The following is a 16,761-nucleotide window of genomic DNA, read 5'->3' on the forward strand; positions in this document are numbered from 1 at the left end:
TATGGTAGGATAACTAAATAAGAACATAATGACAGGGGTTGTTCTGATATATGGTCTCTTATAATGACCAACCACGATATTTCTTGGCTTCGAATCGAAATTCCAACCACGATATTTCGAAATCACATGCAGTATACAGTATATCAAGTGCAATATACTGTATACCACATACACAATATACTGTGTGCCACGCGCAGTGTGCGCCGGGCGAATTCCCGGCTGGGTCGTAACACCGATAGTCTCCCCTCTCCCCTTAGCTAACACCGCATGGGGATGTAACGAGGTCACAGGTCAAGCATGTACTGGTCAGCTGTTTGGCCGCTGGCCTGATAATGGGTGCATGATTTAAACATACTCTTGAAATTCTGAGACTGTGGCTTTCTGCTATGGTCTTATTAGGTCAAGAGTAGGATGATCCAGATGACCACTGCACGAGAGGCATGTGGGTTGTGGACGAGGTTCCACATGGTCTTGCCATAATACCATTTTAGGAAGACAGATTATCAGATCTGAGATATAGTCAAATTAATGAGCGTTGGTTAGTTAGTTTGGAACTGGGAGCTGAGCACTAAGCTCCTAGTTAAACACAGCTCACAATAAAACGTTGTGGACCCGCAGACGGACTTGTGTTGTCACTTTGAGGAATATCCGCCAACACACAACAACAACCAACACCTACAACAACATAGTAGTAGACAGCCTGAAACGTCTACGGACTGGTCCTGCTACGGCGGATATATTGGTGGAGACAAGATCTTCGGTACCTCCAAGCACCAAGCACAAAAATAGAAGTTATAACAAGACAAAGTCTTCGTCTCGGCCCACAACAACAGCAACAACAGTGTAAACACAGAACAACAGCCACAACAACACGCAACAAGGCATTCTCAAGGTATTCTGTGTGATCTGTGCTCGTCATTGTATTTTCATCATTATCATCCGTCCTCGAAGCTATTGTGATTACCCTAGTGATCATCACATGACCACCCCCATTGCCGTTTGTTGGACCTGGAAACCCGAACGTATACCAAACAAACTGCAAGGGGAACGGAGGATCCGAAAGCTACTTCGGCCTGCACCAAGCCCCTGTGTACAGTTTTCACAAATAACTTCGGAACGGATCAGCAACAACTCTGTGACAGGGATCGACGACCACGTCATTACCTGAACTTTTAGAACTCTCTGCTCCACTCCTTACTGTGTGTTGGCAGAATAACCTACCCGAACACTTCTCAGGACAATAGTGACATTTGTTTTCAAACAGTGTGTTTGTTATTTAATTCTTTGGAACACTGTTGGTAAGAAATCTTTTCTGTTACCATTTTGTTTGCATTAAACATGGATGTTCTTTATGACCCATGGGGCTACCCATACAGCCCGATAACATCAGAATTTAACTCCTGCTCTTCAAGAGCGCCTGCTGGACGTCAACCGACCCCACATCCACCCACATCCAATACACACCAGCCCTGCGTCACATCCATATTGCATTTTCTTTTGCTATTGTGCATATGGACATACTTCACAATTATTGTACACAGTTAACCACCTTCTTTTAACATCTCACATATACACAATGCATCACCTCCGTTCACCGCCTCGGTACATTAATATTAATTAGAGTTGATTGTATAACCTTAAAGATATGTTTCCATATCTGAGCTGTTATTCCTTGATGATTTTTATGCAAATAAAGTTTAGATTTCTTTAGGAGATACTCATCGCACGATCGTGTATTACATTAATGTTATCTCTTTTGAGTTTGAATGTTAGTAAATGAATGGGAACGAGTGTAAGGTGATTTGATCGATTATGATGATTGGCCGTATGTACGATATCCTCCTCTGTGAATTATAGTTGTGATATTGATATTGATTTGCCCAAGTATAATATGATATGTTATTTTCAATTAAGTTGTATTTATAATGGCGGACACTGCGTGTGAGAGGATGGAGAAGAGAGAGAGCAAAGAAGAGAGAAAGAGAGAATGGAGAAATACGTTTGTGAGCAAGAGAGATACACATATTTTTAATCAAGCTACAAACAAATGCTTTTTTCTAATGGTCAGCGTTGCACTCATCAAAATATAACTTGAGTACGAAAGTAGGCAATAAGTAAATTAACCAAAGAAAAGACTCAGACTTAAGACATAATATATTGCACACCTTAGTTCACCTACACACAAATACATGACACATGAAACTTTGTTAGTATGTACTTGTTTCTTGGGTCGTGGTAATTGTAATTCCATGTTTGTTTGTTTGTATGTAATGTATTTGTATTATAATTTGAAAACATTGTAATTATGTTTATGTACGTATGTGAAAGTTACAACCATATTTACAGCCTCGAATAATGAACAACAATGTACCAAAAACCTATAAGCCATCAATAATTTGACATGAAATTAGATATAATACCCAAAAATGTCATTTAGTTCGGTTATATGTACTATATCTATATTCAAGTATGAAAGTTAGACGGCTGAAAGATTAGCGCAGTTTTGTGTCTCGTCCGGGTGTTATATTTATGAGTAGTACAGTGAAGAAAAATAATAATGATGAAGTTATCGCCATGGTAAATGTTAATGTTTTGTAGTGTTATTGTGTGTTACTCACAAGGCTGCGCTAAGGAAGGCGAATGAATGCTAATCATTTGTTTTAAGCACAATGTGAATGCCGAGCGTGGTTGGGTGGATGCAAGAGTGACGTGAGTGAGTGTACTTTCATTAAGAGGGTGTGTTTTGTTAAAACACAAGATGACTGATATACTATATAGGTCACATAAACACTAAAACAAAACAGGTTCAACATTTGGCATTTTCCTCGCTAGCGGTACCCAAATAGTTGTAAAATCAGCATTAACAGATAAATCTGTATATATTTATTTGAAAGACTGTATATCTTGGCTGTTTATGTATGTAAGTCAACGTCCTTCGTGTTTTATATATTATTAATGAAAAAAAAGTGGTCCACGGCAAAACATTGTACATTACATTAAATCTGATTATAAATCCATGTCCATTTCTAATAATGTCTGCTTTACCATTAGATTATTTTTATGTATGATTCATTTTGATGTGGTATATCGGCAAACCATGGTACCTCATTCACAACCCTCAATAAGGACGTGAGGACACGTCCTTTGTCACGATAGGATCGTATATCACATGCAGTATACAGTATATCGAGTGCAATATACTGTATACCACATACACTATACTGTGTGCCACGCGCAGTGTGCGCCGGGCGAATTCCCGGCTGGGTCGTAACACCGATAGTCTCCCCCTCTCCCCTTAGCTAACATCGCATGGGGGATGTAACGAGGTCACAGGTCAAGCATGTACTGGTCAGCTGTTTGGCCGCTGGCCTGATAATGGGTGCATGATTTAAACATACTCTTGAAATTCTGAGACTGTGGCTTTCTGCTATGGTCTTATTAGGTCAAGAGTAGGATGATCCTGATGACCACTGCACGAGAGGCATGTGGGTTGTGGACGAGGTTCCACATGGTCTTGCCATAATACCATTTTAGGAAGACAGATTATCAGATCTGAGATATAGTCAAATTAATGAGCGTTGGTTAGTTAGTTTGGAACTGGGAGCTGAGCACTAAGCTCCTAGTTAAACACAGCTCACAATAAAACGTTGTGGACCCGCAGACGGACTTGTGTTGTCACTTTGAGGAATATCCGCCAACACACAACAACAACCAACACCTACAACAACATAGTAGTAGACAGCCTGAAACGTCTACGGACTGGTCCTGCTACAGCGGCTACAGCGGATACTAATATTGAAATATTTTTCTCATCACCAATATATTTGACACTGAAAGGCACACTACTATAAAACCAAAGATGTTTAGCGCAGGATTCTTTTCAATTACTTAATCGAATTCTTTGTAAATAATTCTCATCCTAATGCCGAAGTGGACACTCCTAAATATGTACATATCGTGCATAGGCGGATCCAGTGGGATGGGCTTTGGATGCACAGCCCTCTTTTGTCCTGAAAGTTTATCAAATGACCATTGGAATGTGGGCTGCAGTATCAAAATCAGGGAAATGCATTTTGCCTAGTTATTTTAGACAACTCGCCATGTTCAATGGTAATAAATATTTCGTTGAACATAACAGACGCAGATCAACAATAACAATGATAAATATGATGGAGCAAAAGTGAAATATTATCCTTTGAAGGACAAACATGTTTCACAGGATGAAAGTAGTGGGACACGGTAGTTCAGACAATCCAAGGTGAGGTGAGATGAAATTGGGTTTAACGTCGTGCTTGAGAATATTTCGCTCATATGACGTGCATCCGTGTGTATGTGTATGTGCGGCTGCTTGTACTAGCCCAGACTGAAGCTGGTTTTATAGTGCTAGCCCACTGAGATACCATGCTGCAGTGAAGCATGAATACCTCACTCAGACACATTATACTGACTCCGAGCCGACCAGTCCTTGTTGTACCCATTAATGCCGAGCGCCAGGCAGGGACCAGCAAGTACCATATTTTAACGTCTTTTGGTATGACGCAGTCGGGGATCGAACCCGCGACTTTCCACTCTCCGGGCGGACGCTCTAACCACTACACCGCGGACAGTCCAAGGTATCTCAGTGGAAAGGATTATGTTAAATGAAGAACATAGCTTCGTTTTGAGCTCAGTTTTAAAGAGAAGGCGCTAAAAATAACCACCCTATCAAATTACGCAAAGTGAATACAAAGGGAGGCAACTGGTATGGGGGATAGGGATGGTGACACTTCCCAAAAGACGACTCGGTTGCGCGCTGGTGTGGGATATATTTCAAAACGAAAGGTGATATAGTGCTTCGGGTAATAGAAAGTGCTTCTTATGTTTATTAATTATGTTGCTCTTTCATTTGTATATGCCGTATATTGTTTAAACAATACAGAGTATATTATAATAGTTCCCAAGGGAAGATAACTCTAAACAAGAACCCGTGGTCCCTGACAAGCAACTCGAGCATGGGAGGCAACTGGGATTTGGGGTGAACAGTCATAGTCCAGACCTCTTCTCACCATTGTTTAAATGGTTGTGTCATAAATATTTAACCGTCCATCTCAAAGTAAAACGTTCTGAGTTATAATGACCGACCAGTACAGGAACAATCTGTCTAAATTTTTAAAATTATTTTTATTATTATAGGATATTTATATAGCGCACATATCCACGCACTAGTGCATGCTCAAGGCGCTGGTATTTTTTATTATTTTTCTTTTCGGTAATATTGCAGTAAAACTGTCCTTATGTTCGTCTTAAGAATCGGTCTTCCGCAACCCATGCTTGTCTTAAGAGGCGATTAAGGGATTGGGTGGTCAGGCTCGCTGACTAGATTCATACATGCCATCGTATCCAAGTTGCGTAGATTGATGCTCATAATGTCAATCACTGAGTTGTTTCTTCCAGACTCAATTATTTAGTGACCCGTTCATTTAACTGGAAAATTGCTGAGAGGGGCGTCAAACAACGGGCATTCAATCCATTGACCGTATACTTTTGGATAGCTTCAGCGAATCTTCAAATTTAGCCTTAAGACGTGTTCAGTACGTATTTATTTGTGATCGACACGGTGGTTTTGTTTAGTTAATTCAGTCATTGCTTTGGATGTTTATGGGATGTAGTTCAAGGTGAGAAATTGAGACTCGGGTCAGTAACATAGATGATATCAGGCATTCTGGGTGAAAACATTAGACTGATATTGATAACTGAGATGATATCAGGCATTCAGTGGGAAATAGAGAATCGGATCAATGACATAGATGATATCAGGCTTTCAGGGTACAAAATTGAGACTGATATTAATAGCAAAGATGATATCAGTCATTCAGGGTGGGAAATTGAGACAGTAGTAAAATAGGTGGAAATCGGGATTCAGGGTTAGAGAGGGTAATAAAAAAGATGGTATGGTCGATTCAGCAGAGGGGTTGCTACCATTAATGTTCAGAGTTTAATGGATAAAACACCTGAAAGTTTTGATTGGGAGGATGCATTTGGTCCGTGAACGAAATCAGCCAAATTCGTGAGCAGGTGAATATTATTTTCTCCGCAATGTCACCAACCCAGCTACATCACTGCAGTCTGTAAATAGTCGATGTATTGACTGAGTTGAGATCAAAGGCGCAGTTCCACCCCGATAAATACCTTCACATAGTGGTGAACACTGGATATTCTTACGTGGGATGCGATGGCATGCATGTTTACGTTATAATTTCGGGTATATATTCTTTTACTTCAAATATTGGCGGAGCGGGGCATCCTACTTCAGAATTAGGCAGTATCAACGCAAGCTGATTATTTCCTGTAGAATTTCTGAATATTGGCTAAAGTGGATTTGGTTTGTGCTTGAAGTTGCATTCTATGACAATTTTATGTCGGACCAGTCAACACACAGTCCGCAATTTTACATGTCAGAACCAACCAATCCACAGTTCACGTTGTTCTGACATCAAAACTGGATCTGTGGACTTCCTGGAATCGCCATCGTTGACTATTGATTGGACGAGAGGTCTGTGATGTGCTTACCATTACTGGTTCCTGGTTTGTGAGGTGACGTGTTAGTGGAGATGTTCCATGTGAACCAACGACTGACTGAATACATGCAGGTGTGCTATTGTATCGAGTAAATCGGCTGTTGTAATCAGAGGCATGTTATTGTAATTTGATACCGGTTGGTTGGTCGCCACAACGTGGCTGCGACAGAACGGTCGTTTAAAGTTGATGAAACATCGCTACAACACTGGTTTATGTTCCTGCCCACAATGTCTTGCTCGGAGAACACGTTTAAAGCAATATGAAAATTATTGGGTCACTGAATGTAGAATTATTAACGCTTCTGATGACGAACGGATAACAGTGCTTTAAAACTCGCAATAACCTCGGGAACTGCCCACAAACTACAAAAGATTACGGATTATCCCGACTGAAATATTGAAGCACTTTTGGGCCTTTATACACAAAGAAAAGACACACCATACCTTCAAGAGTAGGGTATTCATAAGATAAATTCTAAAACATTTTTCATATTACCTGTTGTATTTTTAGTTACCCGAACTCAACATAAAACAGTCTGTGACGTCATGAAAATTCGATGACATCATCTCCAAGTTTATGCGACAAAGCGTTCATCTATTGTCACATGGCTATGCGCCTCGGCGCAATCGATGAAACAATTGGAACGAACTAGCCAATCAGGGTAGAGAAAAAAATATACACTTAGAATCACTAAAAAAGTTTTAAATAATGATGATTATGATGCGAAATGGAATAATGTGAGCATCGAACGTAAATTTCGCGAGAACAAATCGACATTTCAACAACTGTGTAGCATTTGCGTACAATATATTTGCTGATCTTTCTTTTATTGCGAGACATTTGAAACACAAACAGATTGATTCCCTTTTGTCAATAGTCTTCCCGTATTAAAAGTCAATTCTAAGTTTATCGAACTCTCACAAAACGCAATAACTCACAGAACAAATATGCTTTATTTCCGAATATATTTACGATGCAGCGAGCGTTTTAAGTTTCCGTGACATCTATTGGGGAACAATATTGTGATTGTTCAAGAACCGACGAGCATGTGCATCAGAAACACGTGATGGTGCACATCAAGGGACACAATTACCATCTTATCTAGTAGGTAAACAACTCTGCTATCGACCTATTGATGGTCACAGTATTTTCGAGGTTCTTTAAACCGTTCATATTGGATATGTATGTAAAGAGCAGAGATCAGATGCTGAGAACATAAACTGACGTACAAAACAAAGTATACACTCGGGGCTTTGGTATTATTTTCCGAAAAACTAAATATTTTGAAAAGTGTTTTGATTGTGACTTACAAGTCACAAACATTGTGTACCTATTGGCAAAACATCACATCTATAGTGCTCAATTGCGACGTTGCCAGCGTCTCGCGTTCCTCGCCCAACTGAGACGATTCAGCCGATGTGGATGGCTTCATAATTGATCTCTGTCTGGTCTGTAGTCCCGGATGCCAACATCACGTTGTTGTCTCGTCACTGCCTTCCTACTCATGCAGATCCGTGAGGATTAGAATTGGTCTTCAGTAACCCATACTAATCTGGTCGTTAAAGGCGACTAACGGGATCGAGTGGTCAGTCTTGCTGACTTGGTTGACATGTCATCGTATCCCAATTGCGTAGATCGACGCTCATTTTGTTGATCACTGGATTGTCTAGTCCAGACTCGATTATTTATAGACCGCCGCCATATAGCTGGAATATTGCTGAGTGCGGCGTTAAACAACAACCAACCAACAAACCTACTGATGCGGTGAAATAACCCCTCTCAAATCTGGGACCGTCAGATGTCAGGACTGTCTGGTTGACGCGTCTCCGCCATCGGTGAGACTGACGATGGTCTGCCTTGTACAGCCGAACGTTCTGGCAATATGGTTTTTTGAAGTCCCCATCTGCGACATTCCAAAGGCTGGTTTCCACTGATGACAATCTTGGCATTTTGACATGTGCCTGGTACTAGGGGTGAAACGGTATACCGCGGTATTTTGCCTTCGGTTCGGTATACCGTAATGCAATCCACAAAATCGGTATTTTCGGTTCTCGTACCGTTTTATGAACCTTTTTAAACCTTTTTCAAAATGTCTAGAAATTGTCAAAATTTATGCGTTTCTTTTCATTTCTTATGATCATATCTCATATACCGAACCGAAACAGACCGAACCGAAGGTCTTGTACCGCAATACGTACCGTACCGTGGTAAGAGCGTACCGTTTAACCCCTACGAGGTACGTCGCTAACTTTCTCAATCGACAGTGCGTAGGCCTATAGCATGCACGTATCCTTCAACACATTCATGATGTTCATGAAATCTCACGCCAACTCTCTAAAGGATATCTGTGGGGTTTCGGCAATAGGGACAAAATGTTTGTGACTTGCAAATCAAAATAAAATACTTTTCAAAAGTTAACGTTGTTTTCTTAAAAATTAATCCTAAAACACTAAGTGTGTACTTCTTTCAGGTATTTAATCAAGGAGAAAGAGATTACAATACCGAATTCAAACATTTAAAAATAAACATCAACCGGTACAAAAACGCTTCTAACCTTGGAGTAACACGTGGCTTTTACAGGTGGACATTTTCTTTGCACAGGGCACCAAAATTGAAAGCAGTATTTACATCAACGTTACAAGGGCTTGAAATTCGATTTAATTTACTATTCTTAACGTAACGTTCAATAACAGCTCACACAAAACACGAACGACGGGGAAAAAGTGAACATAGTGCATCACATTAATCGAAATGTTCGGCTAACAGTAATGATTTTTCATTGAATTTTGTTTAACAAGTTGAAAAGGTTCTCCGATTCCAATATTTGTGTTGTTCGTCCCCAGCTAGGTACTGATCATGATATAGTTGCGCAGTAAGTTAGATTGTTACTGTGTGGATATGGTAACGATTCGTTCAGGGCCCCGTTCCTCAAAGCGATCGTAGCGCTAAGATGATCGTAACTCCCATACTTTAACAGAGACTTACGACTGTCGTAGCGCTACGATCGCTTTGAGGAACGGGGCCCTGGTGTTTGTGAACACACCATTACTACAGCGTATTACATATAGGTGTTGGTCCTGTGCCCTTCATGTCCTAGACGTACTCAACAACAGGCAAGGCTGAGACCTGAAACACACTTAAGCATGCCCTGAGATACACTTAAACATGCCCTGAGACACTTTAAATATGCCCTGAGATACACTTAAACATGCCCTGACATACACTTAAACATGCCCTGAGACACACTTAAACATGCCATGAGATACCCATTATTATGCCCGTAAGTTGCACTTAAACGCGCCCTGAAATAAACTTAAACATGCCCTGAGACACACTTATACATGCCCTGAGATACCCATTATTATGCCCGTAAGTTGCACTTAAACGCGCCCTGAAATAAACTTAAACATGCCCTGAGACACACTTATACATGCCCTGAGACACACTTAAAAGTGCCCTGAGATACACATAAACAAGACATGACATACACTTAAACGTGCCCTGAGATGCACTTAAACATGCCCTGAGATATACTTAAACATGCCCTGAGATACACTTAAACATGCCCTGGGATACACTTAAACATGCCCTGAATACACTAAAACATGCCTTGATAATACTCTGATATACACAAACACATACCCTGATATACACACAAACATACCCTGATAATACTCTGAGATACACATACACATACCCTGATATACACACAAACATACCCTGATATACACACAAACATACCCCGCTATACACACAAACACACCTTGAGATCCACACAAACATACTCCGATATACACAAAAACCTTGAGATTCACACAAACATACCCCGATATACACAAAAACCTTAAGATTCACACAAACATACCCCGATATACACCAAAAAACCTTGAGATTCACACAAACATACCCCGATATACACAAAAACCTTGAGATCCACACAAACATCCCCTGGTGTATACACAAACATATCCTAGTAGCTACATAAACATACCCTGATATACACACAAACATATCCTAGTAGCTACATAAACATACCCCGATATACACACAAACATATCCTAGTAGCTACATAAACATACACCGATATACACAAACAAAACATACCCTTGATATACACACCTTGAGATCCACAACAAACATACCCTGATATTCCCTGGTGTATACACACAAACACATAAACATACCCCGATATACACATAAACATACCCCGATATACACATAAACATACCCCGATATACACACAAACATACCCCGATATACACATAAACATACCCCGATATACACATAAACATACCCCGATATACACACAAACATACCCCGATATACACATAAACATACCCCGATATACACACAAACATACCCCGATATACACACAAACATACCTTGACAGACACACAAACATACCCTGATATACGATCAAATATACCCCGAGACGTAGATAAACAGACCCCATCATTCACATATTCATACACCCAGTTAACATCATATGATGATACAGTATCACAAACATTCCTGAGATAGACCCCAACATACGTCAGAATATATTCTTGAGCTATTGTCCCTCACAAACAAAGCGAGACATTTGCCCTCAGGACAAGCACGTCCACGAGTAGGCTGAAGGAACCAGAAAAACAAGCACCATTGATTTCTAATGTGTGTGCTTACTGCCTTGGGCCCCCATGGGATCGAGATCCCGGCAGGAGAGTACTGGACACCTGGTTTCTATCGGTACATCACGGAAATTACCTTCACACTAACAATAAAAAGATGCTACATATAAACGCATTGTTATTTTATTGAATTGCATAAGCAAGATCTTGTAGGTTTGAAAAGAGTTCATCAGTTATAAGTGTGTTGGTCTGATACTGAAATCCGGTCCTGTGATCACCGGTGCATGCTTAGACCATCGAACATCTTAGTAAGGCACTTGTGTGAAGTGTAGGTGTTTTTCGGTGAAGCCCAAATATTTGTCTAACTAATCGTAAACATACGAGTTTATATTTTCTATGGATTTTTTTTCCTTTTGTTTTGACAAACGAAAACCTTATATTTTGCTTTCGAAGTTACCATTATTACATTTATGAATACAAAAACTGCCTGTTAAATTTCATCATGAGTTTCAATTGAAAACCACTTAGCGATAGCAATTATTGACATTGAATGACAAGAATAAACTCTAAGCACTCAAAGAAAAACTCTGCATATATTTTAAAATATAATTTAATTAATAGTTTTTAAAATTTACAATAGTCGCATAATACTCATAAAAGAATTTGTCTTGTCGGCATAAATTTACATTTCAACATGGCGGTTGTCAAGTGGTTGCAAATGTATCTCTTGCCTCTGTTTTCATTTAACCGTTTTGTTTGAAAAAATACCCTGGCAGGGTTACTTTTTGCAAACTGTTGCAGGAATGAGGGCAAAATAGGCATAATCAAATTTACCAAATGATAAAAAGACAACGTCGGTATATTCTTTATCCCCTCAGTTAACGTTGCTAAAAGCGACAAATGCATTTCCATGGCTGTTAGATAAGCTCAGGGAAAAGCAGACCCCCTTGTAAGAATACGAGTGTATCTGTGGCGTGTGTTAATTAAAGATTCACAATCAAACAATGAAGTTTTGAATCCAGGATTATTAATATGAACAAATACACAGATAATCTCACCCGATTGTATTTTGCTATCAAATATATAAACACGATATATATAATTATATCAACACGAGAAGACATATGTTTGAAACTCTGAGGCTTGGGGAGGAATTTTAAACTTACATTGATTACTCGTTTTATCGTGGTATCAATAGAGACAAGGGTGAGTTTCTGTCGACAATCACAGACATTCTTATTAACAAAATTCAGTTACTAAATAATAAGTGCCTAGAGAGTAAAAGTAGACATAACCAGCTCCACAAGCACAGAGGTAACTGATGCCATTAGACTGTGACGTTAAGGTTACAGGTGATGTTGCATAGCTTTACCAACTTGTATATCTATATTCAGCTTACAGATCGTGTGACAGGATGGATCTTAACAGCCGGAAAAAGCCAGTTTAATATCTTAATATATATGTTTATCATTAACATAATTTCGTCATTCAGTTACAAATTCATTCTTGATCAACGTCCTTTAGACTTTGTTCAGCTTTAGACTTTGTTCAGAAACCAGTGGGTTCGAAGGGTGGTTCGACCTGATTACGGTTCGAGGTTCGCCTCCACGGTACCCGTTCTCGTAGATGTTTACTTACGTAGTATACGTCTTGGACCTACATTATTTCGGGTTTTACTCCCACAATAAACTGACCGCTATTACATAACTGTTAAACGCGGTGTTAAACCAAACTCATTCTCTTATTCTTCTTCGACATATACTCATGCCAATAATGGTTGTCACCCCCTTCAATGTATTTTATTGGAGAGGGGATGTGGTGTGGGGATGTGTGGGTGTGTGTGTGTGTGTGGGTGGGTGGTGTGTCAACCATTATTGGCATGAGTATATTTCATTGAGAATACATTCTGACCTTTATATTTTATTGTTTGCAAGCATTTTTCTATCACGTTTTCGATGTGATTGTCGTTAGCGTTGTTGCGGCGTTAAATACATTGCAGTCCATGTCGGGAGGCCGTGTCTTATTTTCCCCGTCTTGGGGTCTAAACAAGACGCACCCAAAGACGTGTTATCACAAAAATGCACTCGCTGTCCCCTTGGGGCCCCGTTTGCATGGTAACTAAAGAATGTTCAGCGACAGTGGGTGTTTTAAACCACCTAGGCTAGTCGTGAACAAATATATGGGTCACCCACGGATAGAAAACATGCGTGAACTTTTCCCTGTGAACACATAACCGATAATGGTTCATTTGTACTGCGGATCTGACACTGAAACATGAAAACACGGAAATGGAACTTTCTTAATACCGTTAATAAACCCCACACCCGTTCTCACTTTTAAGGGGCAACAATATGATATCTGTAACATGACTTGCTTAATGTGTGATTTAAAGGTTGGCATTCGACAGAACTACAATCCTATGAAACAACGCCGTACTCGTCTCCTAGATTAGTTGTCTTTATCATTCATTCATCACGGTAGTAAAGAACAGCATGTAGAGATGTCATGTTGTTAAACCAGCATAATCCACTTCGCGCGAGGAAGGCTTTGTAACAATATGTTTTGGTTCAATTTGCGTCTGACCCAATTATCTCAGGGATATCTTAGTTACACCACTTCCTTCATTTGATAGTGTAACACGTAGTCTTCTTTATATCAAAACTCTTCTGTTCTGGTATAAAACGATCTTGATGAATTTCTGCATTCTGATGATTTGTTTCGAACAGAAACATTCTCGTTGTAATGAACTTGTTAAGGCCGTGCCGTTCTCGTGGGTTCAATACGATGTCAACTTAAGAAGAGTTGAGTACAACTTAAGTGGATATGTTTAGATGCATACAGCTTGTCCCATCCACTCGAAGCAGCGGTAATTTGTCTCTCGGAATACTTATAAAACCAATCAAAGGTCGATGGTGTGACAGTTAACAAACTGGCCGTTGACGTTTCATGGGGGATTTGATTCTATCCATATCAAGCATCGCCGAAACACTTATTACTATTACTGTTGGACTGGTGGTTTATTTCAGAAAAGTAATAGGTCATAGGCCCAGGTTAGACATTGAGAATTACGGAGTGAGAAAGTATATATATGCTTATAAATATTTTAAAATGTCCATACGTTTTGGTCATGAGACTATGAGTTACTATGGTTATTTAAACATAAAACCCAAACCAACAAAACAGAAGTTAGTGAGTGAGTGAGTTTAGTTTTACGCCGCTTTTAGCAATATTCCAGCAATATCACGGCGGGGGACACCAGAAATGGGCTTCACACACAAAACAAAAGAACTGTCTTACGTTTTAACGCTCTAACAACAATATACTTCATAGCATGACGCTAACATACATACATGAGTTTGTAACTAGGACACCGTTTTGGATTAGAAGTCTCAATTAATGTTTAACATTAAAAACAAAAACTGATAACAAGTTCAGTGAACTCATCATAGCTCGTCCATTTCTGATATTGTTCTATCTTTGTTGTCCTATTGTTGAAAATGTTTAAATGGTTTCAAATGTATATATTTAACGATGTAGTTATTTGATGACTAATGTTAGTTATGTGACAGATTGCTTAGAAACTGTAAGAATGTTTTTTGACATTTACCTCATCCGTAGCCAACAGCTGCGGGTTGGCCTTGTCCATGTTTCTTAACGTCTGTTCTAGTATCATCCATTCACCTCGGTTACACAACCCGAGCAGACGATCAGAAGTACCGGAAGTCGTCTGCTGGTAGACACCCCCTGAACTGAGGGACGCCGTGTCCGACCCCGACTCTGACCCCTTGCTCGAAGTCCCACTTCCGATCCCACTAGAAGTGGCACTTGTTCTTCCGGCATTGTCAGTTTTAGGGTCTGCCTCCCTAATTTTGTAATCATTGTTGTTCATGGTGGATTCCGGACATCAAACGCTGCCCCCCTCATCACTAATCATAGTCAACATCTACACACACTCTCTCCCCAACGTTGTTGACATTGCTGCAAGTCGTCCAAGACTTGAAAGAAGTCGTTAGGATAAACTCAACGGTCTTCACAAAACAAATCGACAACCAACTCCCTTTGGGAATTCAGCAGGTACCTTCCACTCCGGAAAGAAGGGATTCGAATTTCAAACAGTTTTGGATTTCAACGAATTACTCCCTCGGAGTCACACAGAGATTATTCCTCCTCATCAGCCAGCCATTAACTTATCCTAGCAATTTTCTTCAGCCTTTCTGATTTGGTCACATGTGACAATAGATCTGTCAGAGAACCAACAGCACCATGGAAACACCAAGCGAATTCCTCTACTGATGGATGACGGACAAGTCCATTTTATCAGAGGGGCAAGGAGCATAACTGTTCAAATACCCGAATATCCGAACAAATACCCGCCACCCGTCTTGTACGTGCAGTTAGTAGAACGCCTAATGTAGCCGCACTTCACGTCTGTTTATTATAGGATAAGGAAATAATTCAAATCCGACGGTAGGAATTATTGAGCGGCTCCCTCCCGCTCTGAAGTCGATTGTCCCGCAGTAAATAACACCACAGTCTTCGTCAGTAGCTAAGAGGCCCCGTATCCTGTGCTGGCGGTTCCAATAACGAGATTGGAAGATGGTCGAATAATTGGAAAATTACTCTGTAACTATCGCGTTGTTTTGACGTTTAACTGCGAAAATAGTTAGCGAAAATTACACCACTCTTCCTTCTCATAATCATTTTCAACTATTTACCCATGTCTTGCTGCAAATGTTGTTTCACGTCATAAATACACCCATTGAGGGTAATTGGCGCTGGTTCATATCACACTTGTCACCAAGAAGTCGATTATCGATTAGGCTTGCTATTGATACTGCAGAGAACTATTCCTTAGACCACACTCCACTCAGTCTCCTATGGTCAGCAAGTAACGCTAAAAGGATAGCTAGATTTGTTACGAATAACGGAGGCGTGTTTACAAAACCGCGTCTTTACTCCTGTTTGTGAACGCAGGTAGACCATGACGGTTTCAGGACGCCATTTCTGCATCCTGTTAACCAGGCCCGTGGAATTCATCATAAACAATCATAAAATTATATCACAGATCGATAAGCTCTATAACTCGCAGTGGCCGATAGACATAAGAGTTAAATGATGTCACGTGGCTTAATCAATGACAACAATGGAGTGTAAGGAACCGCGACTTTGTTCCGAAATCAGTCGATAAAGCATACGATAATATAAATTTCATTCCTGGATGACTCCCTATTAAAGATTAATACACATCGTAGCTGGTGAGAAAGCTTTGTGCTGCAGGCGACAGAAGATGCCCATATTGTTGATGTGTCATCGCTGAATAAACGTACGTTTGCAACCGCAACTAATTTACTTTTACGAGGTTACAATGTACACAAACACCAACTCGATGGGGTGTTATGAAATATTAATTCATACTTATAATATGCGTCCAGTTAGACCTTAGTTCGTTGATGGGAGGTAATTCGTCTTGGTCTTCATAATGACTGCAATTGCTGAACGATAAAAGGGTAGGCTGATACGTAATGTCGCATGAGCTATTTAGTTGTGTTATTCAGATGATTAATATTAAGGCGTGTTGCTGATCAGAATAAAA

At 40.0% G+C, this 16,761-nt stretch overlaps 1 pseudogene; it reads right to left on the reverse strand.

Moving 5' to 3' along the window:
* Nucleotides 1-16,017, reverse strand: part of LOC124254982 — an 88,100-nt pseudogene extending 72,083 nt beyond the window's left edge.
* Between the last annotated feature and the right edge of the window lie 744 nt (nt 16,018-16,761).

Source organism: Haliotis rubra, unplaced genomic scaffold (assembly GCF_003918875.1).
Source record: "Haliotis rubra isolate DU_JTF1 unplaced genomic scaffold, ASM391887v1 Scf59, whole genome shotgun sequence".
NCBI classification, from domain to species: domain Eukaryota; kingdom Metazoa; phylum Mollusca; class Gastropoda; order Lepetellida; family Haliotidae; genus Haliotis; species Haliotis rubra.